This window comes from Erinaceus europaeus, chromosome 2 (assembly GCF_950295315.1).
Source record: "Erinaceus europaeus chromosome 2, mEriEur2.1, whole genome shotgun sequence".
Taxonomy (NCBI): Eukaryota; Metazoa; Chordata; class Mammalia; order Eulipotyphla; family Erinaceidae; genus Erinaceus; species Erinaceus europaeus.
The window spans coordinates 54,030,655-54,056,108 of record NC_080163.1 but is presented as its reverse complement, the minus strand read 5'-3'; the positions used below and the strand labels follow the sequence as shown (position 1 = coordinate 54,056,108).

At 37.2% G+C, this 25,454-nt stretch overlaps 1 protein-coding gene and 1 long non-coding RNA gene across 4 annotated transcripts in view; one reads left to right on the top strand and one right to left on the bottom strand.

Moving 5' to 3' along the window:
- JAKMIP2 (janus kinase and microtubule interacting protein 2) overlaps window positions 1-25,454 on the top strand; it is a 201,066-nt gene that overhangs the window by 58,054 nt on the left and 117,558 nt on the right. The window lies entirely within an intron of this gene.
- Window positions 1-25,454, bottom strand: part of LOC132536934 (uncharacterized) — a 28,796-nt gene that overhangs the window by 641 nt on the left and 2,701 nt on the right. The window contains exon 2 of the long non-coding RNA XR_009548463.1: window positions 24,811-24,960. This is a non-coding gene — a long non-coding RNA (uncharacterized LOC132536934). The remainder of the gene's footprint in view (window positions 1-24,810; window positions 24,961-25,454) is intronic.

Here is a 25,454-nt window from a genome sequence, read left to right as displayed (position 1 = left end):
CCACCTGCGCTTAACCCGCTGTGCTACAGCCCGACTCCCATTTTAGTTATATTCTAAAGGACTCATGACTATACTAATTTTTTTTTTCTTTTTCTTTTCCTGAGTCTGACATCTGATACGCAGGTGGACCTAAGTTATTGTCTGGGGAGATGATGTCATGGCTGGAAAAAGGACCAGAAAGCTAGATCAGGGAAGAGAGTAGCTTCCAAATATGGGAAAGTTGTATAAATATTGTTGATTGTAAACCCTATTGATTTGATCTGATCTGGGGCCCATATTCAGCTTAGGAGCCTATGCGACCTCTGCATCCCTGTTGATCTGAGCTCACATTCTGTGGTCATGAGTAGGAATGTTCCAAGCTGTCCCAATTTCAGGACCCATCTTCCTCACCTGGAACATAGAGTATGTTGTCTAGCCTTCCTTTGGAGGATGGAACTTCCTCTACCTTTGTTGATCCAAGTTGAGGGCAAGGTTCTATCAGGGCCCACAAAGGGGTCTGTTTTGTTGTTCCTGATAGAGATGACCAGTAACTATGGAAAGAGGGATTTATTCGAGGTCTAGGCCTATCATGTCTGTTTGGGAATCTCTGTACCCTGACTAGGGCCCCAGCTGATGGGGTGGCCTGATAGTCACTAAAGAGTTATCATTAAAGTATACCAATCTCTTGCCCTTATTCAGCTTTTGTAGTCCTTACTTTGGTAAGGTTAGCTTGGGAGTGAGTGAAGGAAGTATAATAGGAAATAGGTGAGGAGGGTTATCTAAGTCTAAGTAGACACTATTTCATTAGGAACTTTATGGTGTCTTTTTAGGTCTTTCTACTTGCTTGCTGCATATACTAACTCACTGCAGACTATTGTGCACTTTTGCTTTCAGGTATATATTTTGCCCTAATTTATGGATACATGTGAACATATGCTGTATCTCATGGACCTGGTCTATATCTAGGTTTTGAGACTTTGTTAGGAAGTGGACTACCTGAAATGGAATCAGAGAATCCAATGAAAGGAAAAGTCTCACCCGTATCTGTGAGGGGCCGGATAGTGGCGCGCCTGGTTGAACGCAAATGTTACAACACACAAGGACCCAAGTTCAAGTTCCTGGTCCCCACCTGCAGGAGGAAAGCTTCATGTGTGGTGAAGCAGTGCTACAAGTGTCTCTCTGTCTCTCTCCCTCTCTGTCACCCCCTTCCCTCTCAATTTCTGGCTGTATCTATCCAATAAATAAATAAAGATTTGAAAATTCTTTTTTAAAGCAAAGTATATGTGATGCACATGGTTTATGAGAACTCAAGAGAAAGTCACAGCTGATGCATTCTCAAATAACAATATATGCTTGTCGGTGTGGTTGGATAGTGTCAGAGCTGTTTTCTTCTAAGTCTGTGTGCCTATATGTGTGTATATGTGTGTGTTTGCTTGAATGAAAAGTTAAGTTGGGACCTCTTATAACTTGATTGACATTAATGTACTTGTCACCTTTATGGTTAAAGCTGAATAACCTAGAATAACAAATGGAGTTTATTTTGAGTGCTATTTCTTTTCAGCAGTTTTGCTGATGGCTATACTCATATTTCTTTCAGGCAGAGGTATTGATTATACTGACCTTTGATTCTCACCTAGAATCATTAATTCAGTACTTAATTACAGCTCAGACTTGCCCTGAAGCTAAAACAAAAACACATTCTTGTGTATTGCTGAAAGAAAATTAGTTTCCTTTAGGCACAGTCTAGAATGTTGTTCACCTCTCTTTTTATATAGAATTCTTTTCTTTCGCTTAAGTAACAGATACATTTCCAGACACTGCTATTATAAAGTAAAACAAAAAAAGTTGCCTACTTTTCTGGTGTATTTATTCATCATGGAAGTAAGCAAAATTTCTACCTTCTAGAAAAAAGTATATACTTTTATTTATGGTATTTACTATGTATATGTTAAATTTACATGTTCATTTAGAGCATTTAGAATAATGTAATAAAATTTAAAGAAACAGGCACATAGTAACTGTCACTCAAAATTCTACTCTCTAAGAAATACCATTTGACATTCACATTTTGAAGCTGGAAAAGATATTTTGCATGTAGAAGGCCCTGGTTTGGGTCACTAGCTCCCTTCAGAAAGCATATACCTGACAACTTTTTGTATGATATAGTTGTCATCTTAGGTATAATTTTTTTTTATTTATATAAAGGACACATTGATACAACTTTGGATAAGTGGGTACAACTCCACACAATTCCCACCATCAGAACTCTGTATCCCATCCCCTCCCCTGATAGCTTTCCTATTCTTTATCCCTCTGGAAGTAGGGTCATTATGGGATGCAGAGGGTGGAAAATCTGGTTTCTGTAATTGCTTCCCCACTGAACATGGGCATTGACAGGTTGATCCATACTCCCAGCCTGTCTCTCTCTTTCCCTAGTGGGGCGGGGTCTGGGGAAGCAGAGCTCCAGGACACATTGGTGGGGTTGTCTGTCCAGGGAAGTCTGGTTGATATATATATATATTTTAATATAGAGAGACAGAGAGGGAGAGGTTGAGAGCGAAGGAGTAGGAAGGAGAGAGAGCACAGCTCAAAGTTTCCTCCAATGTGATAGGAACTGGGCTTGAATCAGGGCCACACACATGACAAAGCAGTACATTATCCAAGTGAACTATTTTGCTGGTCCTGTTATTTTTAAATGTACTCTGCACATGGTTTTTAACTGAATTTGAAGAAGTATCAAAATTATTTTATAATCTTAAGTGAGGTAAGAAAATTAGGTGAGGTGAATAACATGGTTTGATGTAGTAATATCCCCAAACCAAAGTTATCTTGACAAAACTGTATTTTATTTAAGTGTATGTTTTTCAGAAGGCTATTTCTGTAATTTACTTTGAGAAGAGGATAAGAGGGCTCTGAACTCCAGTACTATCAGGTCCCAGAGAGAGGGGATGAAAAGGAAATATTTGGATCTAGTAATGGGGTTATGTGTGGCTTGGAGGGGTAGAGAGGATTGGACCTGGGAGAAAAATGGGGCAAATATGTACAAATGTAGATGGACAGTTGTAGAGATGACAGTTAATCCATTATCTTCAACCTCAGGAGAACTGTGGTGGTTTGCAATGGAGGAACTTGGGATTCAGAACTCTGGAGGTGGGAATGTTGTGAAATTATACCCCTGTTAACATGTAATTTTATGAATCAATACAAATAACTAATAAAAAAATTTAACAACAAGAATAGAATGTCCACAAATCTTTGCACTGATCACCTCTATCCTAAAATAGGACAATATAGAGTTAGTAGACTAGAATACCATGAGGAGCTGCAATAAATCCTGTCTCTAGGTCTTCTAGATATAGTGATTTATGATTATATTTGAGTGGTACCCCATATGAAGCTCATAGTTAGTCTTCACCAACTCTGTTTTGTATGTTTTGCTTTGCTAGGTGAGTTGCAGTATTGATTACAAGATTTTTTTTTTTTTACCCAAGCTGCCATTTCAGAGTCTGGGCACCATATGGAGGCACATGCACAGGGCAATAGTGCTGTGATGTCTCTCCTTCTCTCTGTCTCTTTTCCTGCCTGTATAAAGAAAAAAGTATTTTCCAGGAGTTACAGAATCCTGACTGTGTGGAACCTCAGTAACAATCCTAACTGCAACTAAATGAACAAATAGAATGCCTAGTCTTTGGAAAATGTATAGTTAAATCTATGGAAAGAATTGCATTAATAGTAATAATACAATTTTATTCACCACCTGCTCTCTGCATTTGTGAATTTTTTTCTTTGTAATTTGTTTTGTTGAAACTGTATACTTTGATTGGGTATTTCTTTCTCTTCGGCTTGCAGCATGTGTAATATCTTTGACCTTGGTTAAAATTTTATTAGCAGTCTTCCATTCATGATAACCTCATGACCTCAGTTAAGCCCTGATAACCATGTGAGGTAGTTCCCACTTTTTCTTTGTTTGTTTGTTTGTTTTTGTTTTTTCACCAATGTGGGCATTAAAGATTAAAATTCAGAAAAACAAGTGGCCCAAAGCCACATATCTGATAAGTGGCAGAGCCAGTATTTGACCTCAAGTTTTTCACACACCAAAGGCCAAGCCTTTATTCGTCAGTTTAATATTTATTTTTATTGCTCTACAGACTTTTATATAAAGTCTAAACACCATGTTCAGAACTAAGAAATTGCCTAAAAATTAATGACAATACAGTGTATTTTAATACATTGATTCTTTACAATCACTTTACTCAGGAAAGTGATAATTTTACAATAGAGTTGTTATCACTTAAGAGCAGTTTCTCATCTCCCTATATTAGGTGTCTGAGCACCACTCCCACCACCAAATGCCATCGTCTTCCACCATCATGCATTGGGTACCCCCCTCCCTCTTTCACTTGACTGTTTTCTACCCCACCTCCTTTTAGAGTCTTTAACTCTGATCCACTAAAAAGCTAGTCTGTGTTTTACCTTGTGCTTTCTCTTTCTTTGTTTTTTAAATTCCACCTATGAATGAGGTCATCCTCCTAGTTTACCTCACTTAGCATGATTCCTTCCAGTTCCACCAAAGAGGTAGCAAAGAATCTTATTTCTTACAGCTGATTAGTATCCTATTGTGTACATATGCTATTGAATTTTCTTTTTTTTTAAATTTTATTTGTCATCTATAGTAGGTTATAAGATTGTAAAATTACAGTGTATAGTTACACACCACACCCACCCATCAAATTTCTATATCCTCTCATTCCACCTCCACAAAATAGCCAGTATAGTACTCATAAGTCTTAGAAACAGTTTGCTTGCTTCTTTTTTTTTTTTCTCAAGTTCATGTTGTATTGAATTTTCATATAAAATATACAGCCTGAATTTCTGTTGTCTTCAAGGTTTCACTACTAAGACCCCCCTCTATTAATGTTTGAAAAAAGGTGTGTGTGTGTGTATGTACATGATAAATAAGACTGTTATCTTCCCATAGAATGATTAAAATGTTTTAGGAGCAGACTCTTAAAATCCACCAGAGAACTGGAGAGATAGCATAATGGTTATGCAAAACAACTTTCAGCACTGAGGCTCTTAGCTTCCAGGTTCAACCCACAGCACCACTGTGAGGCAGAGCAGAGCAGAGCAGTGTGTGTTTTTGTGTGTGTGTGTGTGTGTGTGTGTGTGTGTGTGTGTGTGTGTGTGTGTGTACAGTGGCTAGACAGTGGCACATCTTGTAGAGAGCAGCTTTATGTTCCTCTCCAAATTTCTGTCTTCAAACAAAATAAGTAAATAAATAACAAATAAAATCTTTTTAAAAAAAATCAGTCAGCAACTTTTGTAACCATTCACTATGTTAAGTATTATTGATAAATGGACAGGTCTGTCACAGCTGAAATTTATTCTTGGTCATAATGATTATCTTAGAGACTACACATGTAGGAGCATTATGGTAAGAGCCTGTTCAGTTTACTTAGCTTTTCCAGACTTGGAGAATTTCAGTTCTAAATTTGTATCATTGCCATCTTAATTAAAGAAAATTAAGAACTCAGTACATTTTGTTAGTGAGTACCTTCTTCTTGTTTCCAGAAAAAAGTATGTGTCAGTCTAAAAATAAAAATAAAAGTCACATTTTTCTTTATAACATCTAAAGAATAGAGTTACTAAAAAATTAGGAGAAAAGGAAAATATATAATGATAATCATGCTTTTGCTCTGTAATTATTAGTAGTTTTATTAGGAGATGTGTGGACATCAAAGTGGGAATTATTTATTCTGTGAGATCAGGCAATACTCAAATCTAAGAAATCAATATAGATACAGCATTCACAAATCTATTAGGACATTATATTTCTGCAAATATTCTGTTCTTTCTTCTTCTAAATTTGTGTTATCTGGTATCCACAAAGTTATAAGATAACAAATGTAAGGGCAGGAGATATAGGGCATTAAACAAGTCCTTGTTTAATGCCCTATATCTTGTTTAACCATAGGACTGGGTTGAGCAGTGCTCTGGGAAACAAACAAACAAACAAACAACAACAACAAAAAAACCCCAATAAGAGAAGATAAAATAAAATAAAACAACTCTATTTTAGTTAAATGGACATAAGTTTATCTCTGTATTAAGAGTGGACACTTACAGGGTCTTAGAAATTAAGGCTAGAGAAATAGTTCACTAGTTAGGGTGCATATCTGTCATGCAAGCTGGCACTGCCTCTCTCATTATTTCTATGTTGGAATGAAAATATGGCCTGGAAGAATAAAGTCATGTATGAGTGCAGTCTCAATTCTGTCAAAAGTAAATAAACTAAAAAAAGAAAGAAAAAGCATGTCATACAACAGTAGTAATTAGGGACCCCTCAAATTCTATCAGACAGGTCTTTCCTAATAATAAACTGATTTCTGCATGAACTAAAGCTCAATGATAGACTTGCTATTTTCCCTGTAGCCCCTGGGCTCCATCCCTGACATCAATAAATATAAAATTTTAAAAAATGCTTCTTTTTTTTTCCCATGGGCGTATTCAGCAGGTGTGTGTGAATAATTATAAATTTACTAAATTGTTCCCAGTTGACTGATTATCTCTTGTATTTTAGTACAGAAACAAGACTGGGATCACATAATATCAGAGTAAATTATACATATGTATCTCAATACTGAGTCTTATAAAATTGGTGGTTTTGATGACAAGAACTCTAAACTAATCTCTTACTAGCTAATGTTTTTTTTTTTATGAGATGGTTTAATTTCCCTAAAATTAATTTGTTACTGATACAATTAAAAATTTCATTAACTGAACTATCCAACCTTATTTTTCATCTATTTATTTATTATTTTTTTAAGATTCACAGGTGAGAAACAGTTTGCTATATTTCTTAAGTCAAGACAAGAGATGGAAAGTAGCCAAGAACATAACTTTATAGCAACCACCTCATTTAATCCACCTGGAGGCTCAGAATGAAGAATGTATTGCCCAGGATAGCTTAAAATTAGACTCCAGTCTGAGACTAAAACTATCAAACTCTTGCCTTCTAAACCAGTACTCACTCTTATTCACTTTATTGATTTTATTATTTCATAGAAATTATACCTTCACTGTGTTACCAAAAGAAATAGTTTCTAGAAAGCACAACAGCTTAAAATGCTTATTAGTATTGTGCCTGAAACAATTTCATGACAAATATGAAAACTGATGGAAAGGCTTAGAAGATGAAACATGTAACAAGTGGAATTTGAAATAAGAATTATTGTTTTTTTTTTTCCTCCAGCCTTATTGCTGGGCTCGGTGCCTGCACCATGAATCCACTGCTCCTGGAGGCCATTTTTTCCCCCTTTTGTTGCCCTTGTTGTTGTTTCCTTGCTGTGGTCATCATTATTGCCATTGTTGATGTTGTTCATTTTTGGATAGAGTAGAGAGAAATGGAGAGAGGGGGAGAGAAAGATAGACACCTGCAGATGTGCTTCACCACCTGTGAAGCGACTCCCCTGCAGGTGGGGAGCCGGGGGCTCAAACCAGGATCCCTATGCCAGTCCTTGCACTTTGCGCCACATGCACTTAACCCACTGCGCCACTGTCTGACCCCCAAGAATTATTGTTTTAAAGGCACTTATATGTTCTCTAAATTGTTAATCTGAGGTTTATACCACCCACATTTTTTAAGTTAGGGAACAAAGACAGTTCCATTTAATTGGCTAAGATGACATTGTTGGCAGAGCCAGTACCCACACTGAGAACCAGAGAGTGAGAAACTCACTGAAATAAAGGCAAGTGAATAGCAAGAATCTTGGAAGAACTATTCTTCCATTTTCTGATCCTAGTATATTAGATCAACAATAACCCATTATCAGGGGTCAAGTGGTAGCACAGTGGATTAAGCGTACATAGCGCTTATATATTTCTGATATATATCTATATATATCAGGTTGGGGAGATAGCTCAGTGGTATCCCATATTACTTGTTTAAATGCAGTCTCAGGTTTGATCCCCTGCACTACATGTGCCAGACTAAGTGTTATGCTGGTCATTCTCTTAACGCACTCTCTCTTATAAAATAAAATTAAAAACATTTTTTAAAAGGAATCAGTCTTAGTAATACTCCCACTCTGACCTTCTATATGAAGTTGGGCAACAGTGGTAGAAAATCTCATTGGGAGAGGGGTGTTTCTTGCAGTAGATCACTGCCTTCCACTATAGACATTTGCAAGGACCCTCAGCGTTTCCCTTGCACCATCTCCCTTTACATACATGACAAATCAGAGTCTTTGTTCACACTCATTAAAAACAGAAAGCAGTCTATTAGCAGTTCGTTATGATCTGCATGTAGTTTGTAAATCTTTGCCTCAAATCAATTTCTGTTGTTCTTGGGAAGCAGGCTGTTTTGTCAATAGCCTCACATGCAAAAATATGCTGGAACAGCAGTGGTAAATGGAAGGATGAGAAGCTACTCAAGAATAAATAGGAAAACAAAAGAGCATAGGAAGCAAAATGGAAAATACCAACACCCCCCCCCACACACACACACACGCACACGCACACACCTATTAGAAAAGGCAAGAATGAGGTACTGCAGTAAAAGCATAAACATTAAGACAGACTTCTTTGCTCAGTCCCTCCATTAAATGTAGAACCCAGCAGAGATAACTCAGCCTTTTTACAGTTATTTATTTATTTTATGTCTGAGCTGTTCTCACAACTACAGTGAATGACATTATCTCATGAGTAAAGTATTTTTTATTCGATAAGCATTACTTGGTGACAAATACCTGTCAGCTATTGTGCTCACCATGGGGGATAAAATGATTGATATCATCTCTTCCTTGAAGCACCTTAGAGTTTAATGGATTAAAAATCTATATACACACTTAAGACATGATTTAATTAGAAGTAAGTTTTGCAAGATAATCTCTATCCATTTCAAACTGCATAAGCATCATAAATATTTTCTTTTTAGGTATATCCTTGAAGGTGCTTAGAATACAAGATTGTGACTTAACACTGTAAGATGAGACTGTAGGATGCTATTAGGAATATTTGAGCTTAATACTATGAGAGAGAAATATTGTAGTATGGAATTAAGACAAATTCAGAGGTCAGACAGATGTGGGTTTAAATCTTGATCTCAGGAGTCCAGTGGTAGCGCAGTGGGTTCAGCACACAGTGGCACGAAGCACAAGGACTGGCATAAGGATCCCGGTTCGAGCCACTGGCTCCCCACTTGCAGGGAAGTTGATTCACAAGCAGTGAAATAGGTCTGTAGGTGTCTCTCTTTCTCTCCCCCCCACTCTGTCTTCCCTTCCTCTCTCCATTTCTTTCTGTCCTATCCAACAACAACAACAACATCAATAACAACAGTTATGACTACAACAACAATAAAAAAAACAAGGGCAACAAAAGGGAAAATAAATAAATATAATTAAAAAAAAAACAATTCTTGATTTCATGAGAGGTACTATCTTTGTGACCCTTAGCAAGATATTTAATCTCTCTTTAGTCCTATTTTCTCTAGTTAAACAATAGGAGTAATAGTACATAAAGCAGGTCTGTGGTCATTAAAAGCATGATATAGATAAGGCACTTACTATCTATTTATACATACTAGTTATATTATATAATTATATTATATAATTAACCTTATTATTAGTAATTATAATATCACTCATTTTTATTATTCAAAAAATCACAATAAACCCTATATGGAGACAGGGAGAAATAAGCATATTATTTTTTAAAATTATTTTTATTTGTTATTAACATTTTGTTACAATATTATACGATTAAAATGTATAGATCCACAACACATCCACCACCGAAGTTTCATATCCCTACCCTCTTGCCTCTCAAAGACCAAAGATAACCACCATAGTTCTCACAAGTCTTCAAACAGTTTGCTTGTTTTTGTTTGGCTTTTTTTTTTTGGCAAGTTTTTGTCACATATGAGTGAAACCATCTGGTAGTTGTCTTTCATCTCTTTACTTATTTTGCTAATCACAATCATATCCAATTCTATCCATTTTGTCCCAAAGGACACAATACCATCTTGTTTGATCACAGAGTATTATTCCATGGAATATATACCCCATAATTTTTTCAGCAAGTAATGTGTTGATGGGCATTTAGGCTGTCTCCACTCTTTGGCTATTATGAATAATGCAACTATGAACATAGGAGCGCGAATGTCTCTTTTAATTAGTGTTTGAGTGCCCACTAAATGTCTGACAGTGGTATTGCTGGATCATAGGGTACTTCCATTTTTTATTTGTTTTCACATTCTCCATATAGTCTTCCAAATGGGGCTGTGCCATGCTGTATTCCCACCAGAAATGTAGCAGAGTTCCCTTTTCTCTACAACCTCTCCAACACCTATCATATCCTGGTTCGTTGTTGTAAGCCATTCTCTCAGGTGTGAGATGGTATCTCAATGTAGTTTTAATCTGCATTTTTCTAGTAAGTGAAGTGGAGCATTTCTTCCTGTGTTTGTGGGGCATGTGCATCTCTTCTTCAGAAAACTGTTTTAGTTCTTTGTCACACTTTTTTTGTTTGGGGGTATATATAATTGATTGATGGTTTAAATCCACAGTAAAATACATGTGTAACATTTCTTAGTTTTCCACATAACATTTCACCCTCCACCACTAGATCTAGGACCTGTTACATCCCCCCCCCCCAGATTACCTTTAGTGTAATCCACAAACTCCAGTTCAAGTTCTGCTTTGTGTTTTCCCTTCTGTTCTGGTTTTTCAGCTTCTGGCTATGAGTGAGATTATCCCATATTCATTCTTCTATTTCTGACTTATGTCACTTAACGTGATTCCTTCAAGATGTATCCAAGATGAAGTAAAGAAGGTAAAGTCACCATTTTTAATAGCTGATTAATATTCCGTTGTGTATATAGACCACAACTTTATCAGCCTCTCATCTGTTGTTGGACACCTAGGTTGCTTCTAGTTTTATTGTGCTGTTATGAACATAGGTATACATGAATCTTTTTGGATGAGTTCCTTTGGTTCCTTAGGATATATCCCCAGGAGAAGAATTGAAGGGTCATAGGGTAGGTGCACTTCTAGCTTTTGGAGAGTTCTCCAGATTGCGAGTTCATAGGGGTTGGACTAATTTACATTCCCACCATCAATGCAGGAAGGTTCCTTTGTCCTACAACCTCTCCAGCATTTGTTGCTACTACCTTTTCTGATATATGGCATTCTCACAGGAGTGAAGTGGTATCTCATTGTTGTCAGGCCCACTTTTTTATTGGATTATTTTTGCTTCTTTTGTAGATCTATACCAATTCTGTATAGATGTTTGATATCAGTTTTTGTCTGATGTGCAAATATCTTCTCCCATTTAATCAGTTGCTTGATTAACCTTATGTAGTTTGCTTTTGATGTGTAGAAGCTCTTTAGTTTTATGTAATCCTATTTATTTACTCTTGTTTTCATTTCCCACTCCCAGGGGGTTGAGGCTCCAAATACATACATCTTTGATGTGAATGTCCTGCAAAGTTTCACCAACATTTTCTTCTATAAATTTTAGAGTTTCTGGTCTAATACCTAGATTTTTAATCCATTTTTATTTGACCTTGATGTATGGTGTTAAGTGGTGGTCTACTTTTACTTTTTCACATGTGACTGCCCATTTTCCCCAGCACCATCTGTTGAAGAGAACTTCTTTATTGAATGGCTTTGTCCCCTTTGTAATATATTAGATGGTTGTATATGTATTGGCTCATTTCTGGGCTTTTAATCCTGCTCCACTGATCCAAATGTCAATTTTTATTAAAGTATCACGCTGTTTTGACTACTATTGCTTTCTATTATAAAGTGAAGTTGGGGGAGAGTGCTAACTCCATATTTTTCCCTTTTTTCTCAGAAGCACTTTGGCAATCTTTGGCATTTTGTGGCTCCATACATATTTTTGGACAAGTTGTTCAATTTGAAAAATGTCATTGGAATTTTGATCAGGATTGAATTGAAACTATCAATTGCTTTTGGTAGAATGACAATATTAATAATGTTTATTCTTTTAATATAGGAATGAAGAATGTTCTCCTACTTCTGTGTGTCCTTCCCTATTTCTTACAGTTTTCATTATAAATATCTTACAGTTTTCATTATAAAGATCCTTCACCTCCTCCCTGAGGTCCACCTCAAAGTGTTTTACCTTTTCGGGCTCGATTATAAGTAGGATTGAGTCTTCTAGTTCTCTTTCATTGATTCCTTGTTTGTATACCAAAATGCCAAATATTCACGTGTATTGATTTTGTATCCTGCCACTCTAATGAATATATTATTTCCACTAGTTTACTGATGGAATCTTTGTAGGTCTGTACATATACCTTTCACGTCATCAGCTAGTAGTGATAGTTTGATTTCTTCTTTTCCAATTCGTATATCTTTGATATCTCTTTCTTGTCTGATTTTTGTGGCAAGGTCCTCAAGAACTATGTTGAATAACAGTGGAGACACTGGACATCCCTGCCTAGTTTCTGATTTTAGCAGTAAAATGTTCAGCTTTCCCCCATTGAAAATAATGTTAGCTCTGGGTTTGTTTATATGTTTATATGTTGAGGAATGATCTTTATATTCCCAGTTTCTGGAGGGTCTTTATCATAAATGGGTGTTGGATCTTGTCGAATGCTTTTTTGGCATCAGTTGATATGGTCATGTGTTTTTTATCTTTCTTTTTATTGATATGATGAATTTCATTGACTGATTTGCAGATGTTGAACAGTCCCTGTTTCTGAGGGATGAATCCCACTTGGTCTTGGTGAATTATTCTCTTGATATGTTGTTGGATTCTGTTTGCCAAGATCTTGTTCAGTGTCTTTGCATCAATGTTCATTAGAGATACAGTTTTTCTAAAGTTTTCATTTCCTGCTTTTAGAATCAAAGTGATGTTTGTCTTATAGAATTTTTTTGTTGCTGTTTGCCCTTCTAAAATTTTCTGGAATCATCAAGGAGAATAGATGTTAGTTCTTCTTTGAAAGTCCTATTTGAAATAATTCATTAGTAAAGCCATCTGGACTTGGTCTTTTATTCTTGGGAAGATTTTTGATGACTGGTTCAATTTCTAAACTTGTGATTGGCTTGCTTGAGCTATCTAGTTCCTCTTGAGTTAGATTCAGCAGGTGGTATGATGTTAGGAATGCATCCACTTCATCCAGGTTGTCCAGTTTATTCCCATAGAGATATTCATAATATTCGTGTATGATTCTTTGTATCTCCCTAGCTTCAATTGTAGTTTCATCTCTCTTGTTCCTGAATTTTTTTTTAATCATAGCTTTCTCTCTCTTTCTTTTTGTGAGTTTAACCAGTAGTTTATCTATTTTATTTATCCTTTCAAAGAACCAACTTTTGATTTTATTCATCTTTTGAATTATCTTTCTGGATTCTATTTCATTAATTTTTGCTATGATTTTGACTATTTCTTCCTGCTGACTTTTGGTGTTTGCTCCTCCTTTTTGTAGCTGGTTCAGTTGTGATGTTAGGTAGCTCACTTGAGATCTTTTCTGTTTATCAGTATGGACCTGTATTTTTATAAACTTCCTTCTTAGGACAGTTTTTGCTGCATGCCACAAGGTCTCTTCATTTTCATTGTTCTGCAAGTATTTTTAATTTCTCTTTTGATTTCCTCAGTGAGCCAGGTATTATTCAGAAGTGTATTATTCAGTCTCTATAGTTTGGGTGTATTTCTTTGTCTCTTTTTGTGGTTGATTTCTTACTTCACCACCTCTTTGTCAGAAAAGATACTTTTTATGATTTCAGTATTCACATATTTACAGCTGTCTTTGTGTCCAAACACATGGTTGATCCTTGAGAATATTCCTTGTGAACATGGAAAGAATGTATATTCTTTTTACAGGGGTAAAAGATTCTGAATATATCTGTTAAGCTCATCTCATCTATGATGTCATTTAAGGCCTGTATTTCCTTGTTGATTTTTTTTGGCTGATGATAGTCTTTTGCTGTGAACAGTTTGCTGAGGTCCCCAAGTAATACTTAGCTGCTTTCAATATCTCTTTTAAGGTCAGTAAGTACCTTTTTTTTTTCACATATTTGGGTGCATACATATTGGGAGCATATATATTGATGGTGGTTATATCATCCTATTGGATTGATCTTCTGTAACTTTTCACCTTCTTTGTCTCAAAGTTTGGTATATCTGGTATTAGAATAACTGTTCCGGCCCTTTTTGTTTGCATTATTGGCTTGGAATACCTTATTCCAACCTGTCACCTGGCACTTTTGCTTCTTTGATGTGAATGTGTGCTTCCTAGAGACAAAATAGATGGGTCTTGCCTTTTAATCCATTCAGTCATTCTGAGTCTTTTGACTAGCAAGTTTAAGCCATTTGCATTTAGGGTGAGTAATGATAAATGTGATTTAACTATAGCCATTCTGGTTTTTGTTTCAAGGTTGTTTTTGTTCTTGTTGACTCTTTTTCTATTTGTCGTTTTAGGTGAATGGTTTTCTATAATGGTCTTTCCTATATTTTCTATTTGTCTTTGTGCTACTTTTTTTGTGGTTTTCATGAATACTGTTTCTAACTTACAAATCTATAATTTGGCCTTGGTTCACCAACACGGGACTGTGCTGTTCTATTTTCCTTTCCCCTTTTCTGTCTGATTTCCCTGTTGTTGTATTCCTGGTTCTATTCTAATACTGATCATCTCACTGAAAATGTAATTTCTTTGGTTCTTCTTTCATGTAGGACACCTCTCAGTAATTTTTTCAAAAGCAGGTTTGGTAGTGGCAAATTCCTTAAAGTTCTGAATGTTTGCAAATATTTTCATTTCTGCCTCATATTGAAGAATAATTTAGCAGAAAATAGAGTTCATAGCTGGCAATTCTTACTTTTTAATACTTTGAATGTGTCATTTTTCTCCCTCTTTGCCTCTAGGATTTGTGATGAGAAATCTGACGCAAGTCTGATGGTTCTGCCTTTGCATCTGACTTTCTTCCTTTTCCTGTCACCTTGCAATATTTTTCCTTGTTCCTGGTTTTTGATAGTTTTACAATGATGTGTCTTGATGTGATCATTTTGGGTTCAAAAATTTAGGTGCGTGTTCACCTTCTTGGATTTATTTATTTTGAACACTGCTTAAGTATGGCAAATTCTCTTCTAAAACTTCTTTGAATAATTCTCTATTCCTCTCTCCCTCTCCTCTTGCTCAGGAATCCCAATAATTTTGATGGGGTCTGCTATTTCAAGAGAAGTGCTTTATTTTTCCTAAACCTTTCCTCTCCATGAGTTTTAAATTCACAGACTATGCCCTTTGTGTCTTCTGGTGTTGAGATTGTCCTTTCCACCTGATTAAGTCTACTTCTGAGGTTTCTTACCTAAACCAGAACTGCATTCGAAATGTCCTTTAGAACTGCATTCGAAATGTCCTTTAGACACTGCAGTTTTGTTTGTTTCCTCGTACTTTGTAATTCTTTTGTAAAATGATCACTCCATTATTGAATCTTTTTTTTTTTTAAATAAATTATCTTTATTTACTTATTGGCTAGAAACAGCCAGAAATTGAGAGGAAGGGGGGTGATAGAGAGGGAGAGAAACAGAGAGACACCTGCAGACTTTCTTCACTACTTGCAGAGCTTTCTCCCTGCAGATGGAGGCCAGGGCTTGAGCCTGAGTCCTTGAGCATTGTAACATGTATTCTCAATTGTAACTCATTGTAACACATGTAACTCATTGTAACATGTGCACCAATGCTTGGCCCCTAGTTCTTCTTTTTTATTATTTTTATTTTTTGCCTCCAGGGTTATTGCTGGGGTACTACTCCTGGGGTTCGGTGCCTGCACTACTCCGGGAGGCCATGTTTTCCCCATTTTTGTTGCCCTTGTTGCTCTTGTTATTATTGTTATTGTTGTCATTGATGTCATTGTTGCATAGGACAGAGAGAAATTGAGAGAGAAGGGGAAGACAGGGGGGAGAGAAAGATATGGACACCTGCAGACCTGCTTCACCGTTTGTGAAGTGACTGCCCTGAAGTTGGGGAGCTGGGGACTTGAACAAGGATCCTTACATTGGTCTTTGCTTTTTAGGCCACCTGTGCTTAACCCACTGCACTACCGCCCACCCCTCCCCAGTTCTTTCATATTAACATTAGTTTCTTGAATTCATTTCATGATGAGTTTTCAGAACTCCATCTCTTTTCATTTTTTCCATATTTCTGTCTATTCATTTAAGTTTTCTATCATTGCTATCTATGTACTTCTCAGTTTCCACCTTTAGTGTACTTTTGTTGTGCCAGCAGGAGGCACTGTGGCTAAGGTGTTCAATTTCCCTGTTTAAATATGTTGATGTGTATAGGGAGATTTTATCCTGGGTCACCAGGTCCAGTCAGTATTCCTGAGGTCAATATAGGATCTGTCTCCCTGCTTCTAGTCTAGCCTCTATGGGAACAGCATTGAAAACTCAAGAAATCAGTTGTATATTGGTGAGTTTTTTCATTTGTATTCCTTTTTAACAGTTCTTTGTTGCTTAACCTTGGACCTGGTATGGCTGAGCCACCAATCTCCTGATATGGTGTCTCTGAGCACTGTTTTTTAGTCCTGGGAATTGCTCCCTTACCCCCTTTCTGTCCACAAGCCACATGTGTCTGTACTCGCCTGTGGCTTAGGTGTTTTTCTTTCTATTCTTAAAAAAATTTTTAAAATTTATTCCCTTTTGTTGCCCTTGTTGTTTTATTGTTGTTGTTATTGATGTCATCATTATTGGATAGGACAGAGAGAAATGGAGAGGGGAGGGGAAGACAGAGAGGGGGAGAGAAAGACAGGCACCTGCAGACCTGCTTCACTGCCTGTGAAGCAACTCTCCTGCAGGTGGGGAGCTGGGTGCTCGAACCAGGATCCTTATGCCAGCCTGTCCTTGTGCTTTGCATCACGTGTACTTAACCCGCTGTGCTACTGCCCGACTCTCTCTCTTTCTCTCTCTCTCTCCCTCTCTCTCTCTCTCTCTCTCTCAACAGTTGTTTTGTTGACTCAGACCCAGAGTGTGCCTCAGTTGTCACTCTCCCAGGTTTTTGCCAGCTGTCCTTGATTACAACCTTTTAGTCCCAGAAATCTCTCCCTCAACCCTTTTCTGTTCACAAGTCACATTTTTTTGTACTCACTGGTGGCTTAGGGAGTTTCCAAAGAAATTCTTGTCTTACATTGTTGAGCTTTCAGATGATTTTCATTGCTTTTCCTAGTTGGCAAGGGAGAGCAAAATGACACTGCTGATCCAGAGCCATGCCTTGAAATAAGCATATTCTGCACCCCATAATGATCCTGGGCCCATACTCCCAGAGGGATAAAGAATAGAGAAGCTATCAAGGGAGGGAATGGGATACAGAGTTGTGGGGGTGCGAATTGTATGGAATTGTATCCCTCTTATCCTAAAGTCTTGTATATATTTCCATTTTATAAATACAAATTTTAAAAAAGAAATAAGCATATTCTAACTCCAATTTCGTTGTTGTTGTTTTGGGAGCTTCACCATGCTAGGATGACTTTTTGCAGACAGAGACAGGCACAGAGAGAAAGGAAGAGAAGAAGGTAACATAGTACCCAGGCTTTTTTTAAATTAGTGATTTAATATTGATCGACAGGATTGTAGGATAAAAGAGGTACATTTCCGCACAATTCTTATCACCAGAATTTAACATCTCACCCCCTCCTTTGAGTATGGAACAAAGATTTTTACGGGGTGCAGAAGGTGGAAGTTCTCGCTTCTATAATTGCTCTTATGCTGGACATAGACATTTACAGGTCAGTCCATACTCTCAGGCTATTCCTATCTTTCCCTTTTGGGATAGGGTTCCTTATTGAGGTCCTCTGCCCAAGGAAGTCAGATAAGCATCATGGTAGCAACTGCAACTTGTTGGTTGAAAAGCATTAAGATATAAAGCAAAACAATTTGTTTAATAATCAGGAGTCTAAAGGTAAGAGTGTAGCAGATGCAATTTGGGGTCTTCATGTTGGCAGAAGCTGGGAAGTCTATTTTTTTTTTAATATTTATTTATTTATTTTCCCTTTTGTTGCCCTTGTTGTTTTTCATTGTTGTTGTAGTTATTGTTGTTGTTATTTTATTGATGCCATTGTTGTTGGATAGTACAGAAAGAAATGGAGAGAGGAGGGAAAGACAGAGAGGGGGAAGAAAGATGGACACCTACAAACCTGCTTCACTGCCTGTGAAGTGACTCCCCTGCAGGTGGGGAGCCGGGGGCTCGAACTGGTATCCTTATGCCAGTCCTTGCACTTTGCTCCACATGCGCTTAACCCACTGTGCTACTGCCTGACTCCCAGGAAGTCTATTTTAAGTATATTCTAAGGAGCCCCATGACTTAACTGATTTTTGCTTGAGCCCAACAGCTAAAATGCAGGTGGTCTGAAACTATTGTCTAGGAAGATGGTTTCAGAGTTGGGGATAGGACTAGAAAGCTGCATCAGGGAAGAGAGTAGCTCCCAAATGTGGGAAAGGTTTATAAATACTGTTAACTGTAAATACCACCAATCTGGCCTGGTGCCCATGGCTATCCATACTGAACACAGGAGCCTGTGCAACCTCTGCACCCTCACTGCTCTGAGCTCACATTACATGGTCATAGCTAGAACATTCTAGGCTGCACTCATTTCAGGACCAGTCTTTCTTGAGTGGCAGATTATGTTGACCCGGCCTTCCTTCAGAGAGTGGGTCAGTTTCTATCATTGCTGTTCTACATTGAGGGCAAGGTCCTGTAGAGGCCCACAAGAAGATTTATGATGTTCCTGATGGAGATGACCAGCAGTGACGGATAGAGTGATCTGTTAGAGGTCTAGGTCCATCATATTTATGTGGGAATCCCAGGATTCTTAGCTAGGGCCATCATTAATGTAGCACCCATGCTTTCTTCAATGCAGTATGGGTAGAGCACATCCCTGGATTGTGTGTTTGGCAAGGCAGGTGCATTATCTATGTCAGCTAATTCGCTGAGCCTCCACTTCAATTCTTGTTTAAGAGACGAGGCTATTTACTTTCTGTGCTGATTATGGCAGCTGTGGCTAGAACTCAGGAGGCCTAAATACATTAAGAAATACTCCATCAAGATGCAAGAAGGGCACAAAACTGGCAGCACTTCTAAATGGAACCACTAATTTTTTTGACACTTCTGTCGAGTGTTAATGGAAGTACAATTACGTACAATCACATGATCTGCCTTCTTAGATACCACTTTATCAGGCTTTACACAGAGTCAGTTAAATGTGTTGAGAATAATTCTCTAAACATGATCTGGAAACTTACAGTAGTAGAAATCTGTAAATACAAATCTGTAATGAGTAATAATTACTTCTCTTAGAACAACTCAAGGACAGGAGACAAGATCACCCAATGTAAAATATAAGTTAGTGTGGAACTGGTTCAACAATATTTAGTTTTTAAAATCTCCATCTCCTAACATGTTCCAAGTTTTTCTGTGGTGATGTTTTGCATGCACAACACACTGATCCTAATTGAAATTCTGAGTGGTTTGTTTCCCTAGGATACAGATTCTTGATGCACTTTCAGAATATCAAATACCCAGAACAATGCTAAAGTACCAGCAGATGTACAAATCAGTGTGTTATGTCGGGTTTGTGCTGTGATACCAAGAAGGACTCATTTCAGCCCCAGATGGCTTAAAACAAAATATTTTTGAAATCTAGGTGACCTATTTCTCAAAACTATTGTGATTATCTTGGAAAAAATAATGTAGATAAAAGGGAGATACGAACATTGACATGTTCTTGGGGACTTTAAATCTTAAAAACGGTCTTTCCTGGGTAAAGGAAAGACCTGGGTAATTCCATGAATTTAAAAGGTAATGCAAAACCTCTAAAACATACAATGTGTTATTTTGTGTCAGTTGCTTTCATAATTAATATGAAAGCCTCATCCAGAACCCCTCTAAATAGTCCGTTTATTGTTAGGACTCAGAAATGGGTGTTTATGTATGTATCTTATTGTCTTGTATTGGTTACATGTAGGACTAATAATAGTTATGCCAGAAAAGCAAGTTCATAAAGTGTGTTCTGAACAGGGATGTTACTACACTTTACCTAGAAGTCTAAATTTCCAACAGGACTTCTTTCACTGATTTAAATTTACTTACTTGTTTTTATGAGTTAGAAAGAAGGAGACCAAAGCACTGCCCAGCTCTGGCATGTGGTGGTTCTGGGGATTAGATCTAGGTCCTTGGGGGTCTCAGGCATGTAAATATGGTTTACTGTCAACCGCACTATCTCCATGCTTTCATCTTTAATGACTTTTTGAAAACTGCCACCAGACTTATCATTGAGGCCTGGTGCCTGTATAACAAACCCACTTTTCCCAATAGCCTTTTTCTCTTCTCTTCTCTTCTCTTCTCTTCTCTTCTCTTCTCTTCTCTTCTCTTCTCTTCTCTTCTCTTCTCTTCTCTTCTCTTCTCTTCTCTTCTCTTCTCTTCTCTTCTCTTCCCTTCCCTTCCCTTCCCTTCCCTTCCCTTCCCTTCCCTTCCCTTCCCTTCCCTTCCCTTCCCTTCCCTCCCCTCCCCTCCCCTCCCCTCCCCTCCCCTCCCCTCCCCTCCCCTCCCCTCCCCTCCCCTCCCCTCCCCTCCCCTCCCCTCCCCTCCCCTCCCCTCCCCTCCCCTCCCCTCCCCTCCTTTTCTTTTTTCTTTTCTTTTCTTTTCTTTTCATAGGATAGAAAGAAATTGAGACAGAGGAAGATAGAGATGGGGAAAGAAAGAGAAATATCTGTGACACTACCTCACCACTCATGAAGTTTACCTCTGCTGCAGGTGGAAATGAGTGAACTGTACTGCCAAGATCACCATTCTATGTAATGTAAATGAGCCTGGCTAACGTGTCTGTTTAGCACAATGATTTAATAAATCTCCATGAACTTCAATTTCTTCTCATTAAATTTAAATTGTAATAGTTCTTACCTAATAGATTTTGTAGACAAATTTAAAGAGACGACACCATATGCCAGTGTTAGCACTCAATAATTTGCAGCACACTGAATGTTTTTCTTTTTGTCTTACTTCCTTTCTATTTATTGCAGCTGTTATTGAACAGCAAGAAAGACATTAAGAGGGTAGTACTTTATAGCACTTTGCCTTATTATACCAAGCAGGTGTGATAACACGCAGTAACAGAGAGATGGCAAAAATAAACAGTGTAAGAAAATATATGTATGGCATATTTACATGAGACCTTTGTTTATGAGCATACGGCATGTTGACGACAAAAGAAAATCACCTTGCATTTTAAAATCTCTAACATAAAAATAGAAGATCTTATGTCTTGTAGCTTTAGTATCTAGCCAGATATGTGACAAATATAAAAAAAACTTTAAAATTGTCCAGAATTATGAATAAATAGTTTGTTTGACATTTTATTTGTCTTTGTAAATTTATTTACACTGTACTTGCCAAAAAAAAAGTTACCAGTTAAATTAGTGAAGTAAATTGTTCTACTTTATATAATAGTTAGCATCTTCTAGATACTGAGTTGAATTTGATTGAAAATGTTCTTTAGAGTTGTGAAAATGCCTTCCTATCAGTAGTAGAAAGTTACTAGATTATGACAGTATCTTCCATTTCTTTTATTTATAAGAGTTAATATACTTGAGATTGTTATGCCTAAAGTACTTTGAAGAGACAACTATTTATCAGTAGCTAGTGGATAAGAGAGAATGACTTCTTTTTAAGCCATGTCCTTTTCTGTAATGGCTAGTAATGCTTTACACAGACTGCATAATAAATGAGGCAAAAGTAAAGCCACAATTAAAAAAAAAAGTCAAAAGACATTGAAATGTAAGAGAGGATTTTCTCAAGGAGTAAAAGCTTATTATTATATCTGGATACATGATAACCTGTTTTTATAACATTGCCTATGGGTATATGGGAAATAACTCAAGACTTGTATAGCTGAGTGTCATAATTTGACCTCTGATACCACATGTACTAGAGCGATGATCCCTTTCTCTTTCTTGTGAAACAATCTCACATAACATAACTGAAACAAACATTTAAATAATAACAATAACAATATAGTTGCCTGTGATTAATACCCAGAATTGAGAGGGGGAAATCTTTTTTTTAAAGTAAGCAAATTTTACTCTATGATAGCACCCCAAAATTAAATATCCTAGATGTGAAATTGTGATAAGCTACCAAATAATATATAGAATCACTTCAAGGCTTTCTTTACCCTGTATAAATAATTTCTTAAATGCATATAGGTATTTCCTAGTTAAAAAAAGTTATTTTAGATGGGCTCCATATTCCAGTTGATTTGTGTGGGAAGCTGCTAATTGTAGTTTGTATCTTAATCATAAAGCTTCTTTCTCCCACAGATTACATAAATTGAACTATTTTGTTTCCCAGAAATTTACGTAAGGCAGAAAGTGAGAAAAAAAATCACGGTACTATATTTTAGATTAAGAAATACTTAGCAGAAGACTAAATGTCATAAAAATAAACCTATTTTAAAGAGATTTGCACACAGCACTGGAAGTTGATGTGTTTCCTGACTGTGTGGGAACTATATGGCGCAATTTTCCCTAGGTCTGATTATAAAATGTGATACCTACAGTACAACCTGCTCTTTGTTATCTTAATGCCCTTTGAACCTGTACTAGTTAAATATACAGCCCAGTCTTGGTAATAGCATATCTTAAGAAACCCAATTGCAGGGAGTCAGGCGGTAGCGCAGTGGGTTAAGCACAAGGACCAGCCTAGGGATCCCGGTTTGAGCCCCGGCTCCCCATCTGTAGGGGAGTTGCTTCACAAGCGGTGAAGTAAGTATACAGGTGTCTATCTTTCTCTCTCCTCTCTCTTTCTTCCCCTCCTCTCTCCATTTCTCTCTGTCCTATCCAACAACAACAACATCAATAATAACCACCACAACAAAAAAGGGCAACAAAAGGGAATAAATAAATAAATATTAAAAAATTTAAAAAAAGAAACCCAATTGTCCATGATGGTATAGAATTGTAGGTTTTCCTTTCTTTCTCCCTAATCCTCTACTCATTTTTTGCCCTCCCCCTACCCCCTCCAAAAAAAAAAAAAAAAACAACCCTTCCATTTGTTTCACTCAGTGGAACTGATTTTTGAAACATAACTCTTGATCTCTCTTTGGCCAATTTTAAGGAAGCCCAAAGACTCTTCAAATAATGTTGCCATTGCACTTGATTTCACCTTTCCTGTGTTGGCTGCAAGAGTGGAGCATTCTGATATTCCCACTTCTTCCTTTAGGTTCAACATTATGCTGAGGATGCCTGATATTTTCACAATTCAAAATGTCATTTATTGCTAACTATTTCTTTTTCTTTCTTCCAAAACTGTTTTACTCTGATGGTCCCTAGACACTACCATTGCAAGAGTAGAACTCTGTCTCCTGAAATAACAAACAATATGGCATGAATTGGAGAGGAAAGAAAAGAAGAATGCAAATGGAAATAAATTAAAACTATTTTTACCCTTTAATTTAAACTTGAAAATTTTAATTTTCTACCAGTTTTGAAAAAAAATTAGTGATTGTGACTTAAAGGGATCATAAATTTTAGATAGTCTTATTAGATAAGAGACTGGACATGACATCTTCAGCATCATCGAAAGCGTACCCAAGTATTTATAAAACTGTTAGGGTGGAAATTGCAACCAGAATCCCAATACTATGATTTCTCATTTGCAGCAGTGTTAGAGAATGCAAACAGCAATCAGTTGGTTTTTAATACGTTGTAAGTTTTTTTTATTTATAAAAAGGAAACACTGACAAAACCATAGAATAAGAGGGGTACTCCACACAATTCCCACCACCAGGACTCCGTATACCATCCCCTCCCCTGATAGCTTTCCTATTCTTTTTATTTTATTTTGTTTTTAAAATGTTCTTTATTGAGGGATTAATGGTTTACAGTTGATAGTAAAATATCACTGTGATTTTAATAGGGATTGCACTGAATCAATGGAAAGCTTTCCTGTTCTTTAACCCTCTGGGAGTATGGACCCAAGGTCATTGTGGGATGCAGAAAGTGAAAGGTCTGGCTTCTGTAATTGCGTCCTTGCTGAACATGGGCGTTGACAGGTCAATCCACACTCCCAGCCTGACTCTATCTATAAAGGGGCTGAGAAATACTTCACCTGACCAGCATATGAACGTTGTGCAGAAGGGGAAGGAAGCTTCAGAAGCAGTGGAACTGTGCTGTGATGTCTCTCCTGTGTGTGTCACTCTATCTTTCTAGGCTTTCTCACCTTTGATCTTGAAAAAAGAAAATAACAACAAAAAGATTCCACTGGGATGAGTGGACTCGGGCAAGTGCTGAGCCCCAATAAAGTCTGGTGGGAAAAAAATTATTGCCTATAAAAGATTTTATAGATTTGGAGTGCCTTTTAGAAATACTTCTGTTCACTGGTTTAAAGATGGTCCACCATTAAGTCCTTCTGTATCATAAGCTATCAGGCTTGGGCTGCCAGAAAATTCACGAAGCATTTCTTTGCATAGAAAAATACATCACGGGAATCAGGGGGTAATGCAGTGGGCTAAGCGCAGGTGGCGCAAAGCGCAAGGACCAGGGTAAGGATCCTGGTTCGAGCCCCCAACTCTCCACCTGCAGGGGAGTTGCTTCACAGGAGGTGAAGCAGGTCTGCAGGTGTCTCTCTTTCTCTCCCCCTCTCAGTCTTCCCCTCCTCTCTCCATTTCTCTCTGTCCTATCCAACAACGATGACATCAACAGTAACTACAACAATACAACAACAAGGGCAACAAAAGGGAATAAATAAATAAATATTTAAAAAATCAAAACAAAAAACTACTAAAAAAAAAGAAAAATACATCATAACTTTTACAACAACCCAATACTTACCAAGGGTAGACAGAAGTCATACACTGACCAAGCTGTAGTCTTTTTGAATATTCATTTGATGTTTAAAATTTCTTGGCTTTCTGGAGGCTGAACCTGATGCCTCATGCATGCAGAGCACCGACTGTATTTTGCGCTGTATGTTGCCAGAATCTGGGATACATAACAATGAATAAAATATGAATTTACATTTGCTTTATCTTTTCTTTTGGAGTTTCTCCTCTGAGGACCCAGTCTAAAGCAAATATAAATTTTCTGGATTCCAAGTTTTTTCTCTAGTCCTGTCCATCAAAAACTCACTTCAGGTTTTCAGTGCTCTCTTCTGAATCAGCAAGTACTTATACAGTAGACAGCCACAGATAGTGTGTTTTCTTGGCTCTGGTTTCTGACCTTCCCCAATATTCAGCCTATTAATTCTTCAAGGTTTCATTTTCTAAAGCTTGCAAGACTGGGAATTTGGGATTCTAGACTTTTACTATTTATTTATTTTATTAAAGACATTTTCTATTCTTTCTTCATATTTTATTTTAATGAGAGAGGCATACAGAGAGAAAGAGAGACAGGGAGGGAAGGAGAGAGACACTAAAGCACTGATCAGCTCTGGTTTATGGTGGTACTGGGGATTGAACCTGGGACCTCAGAGCTGT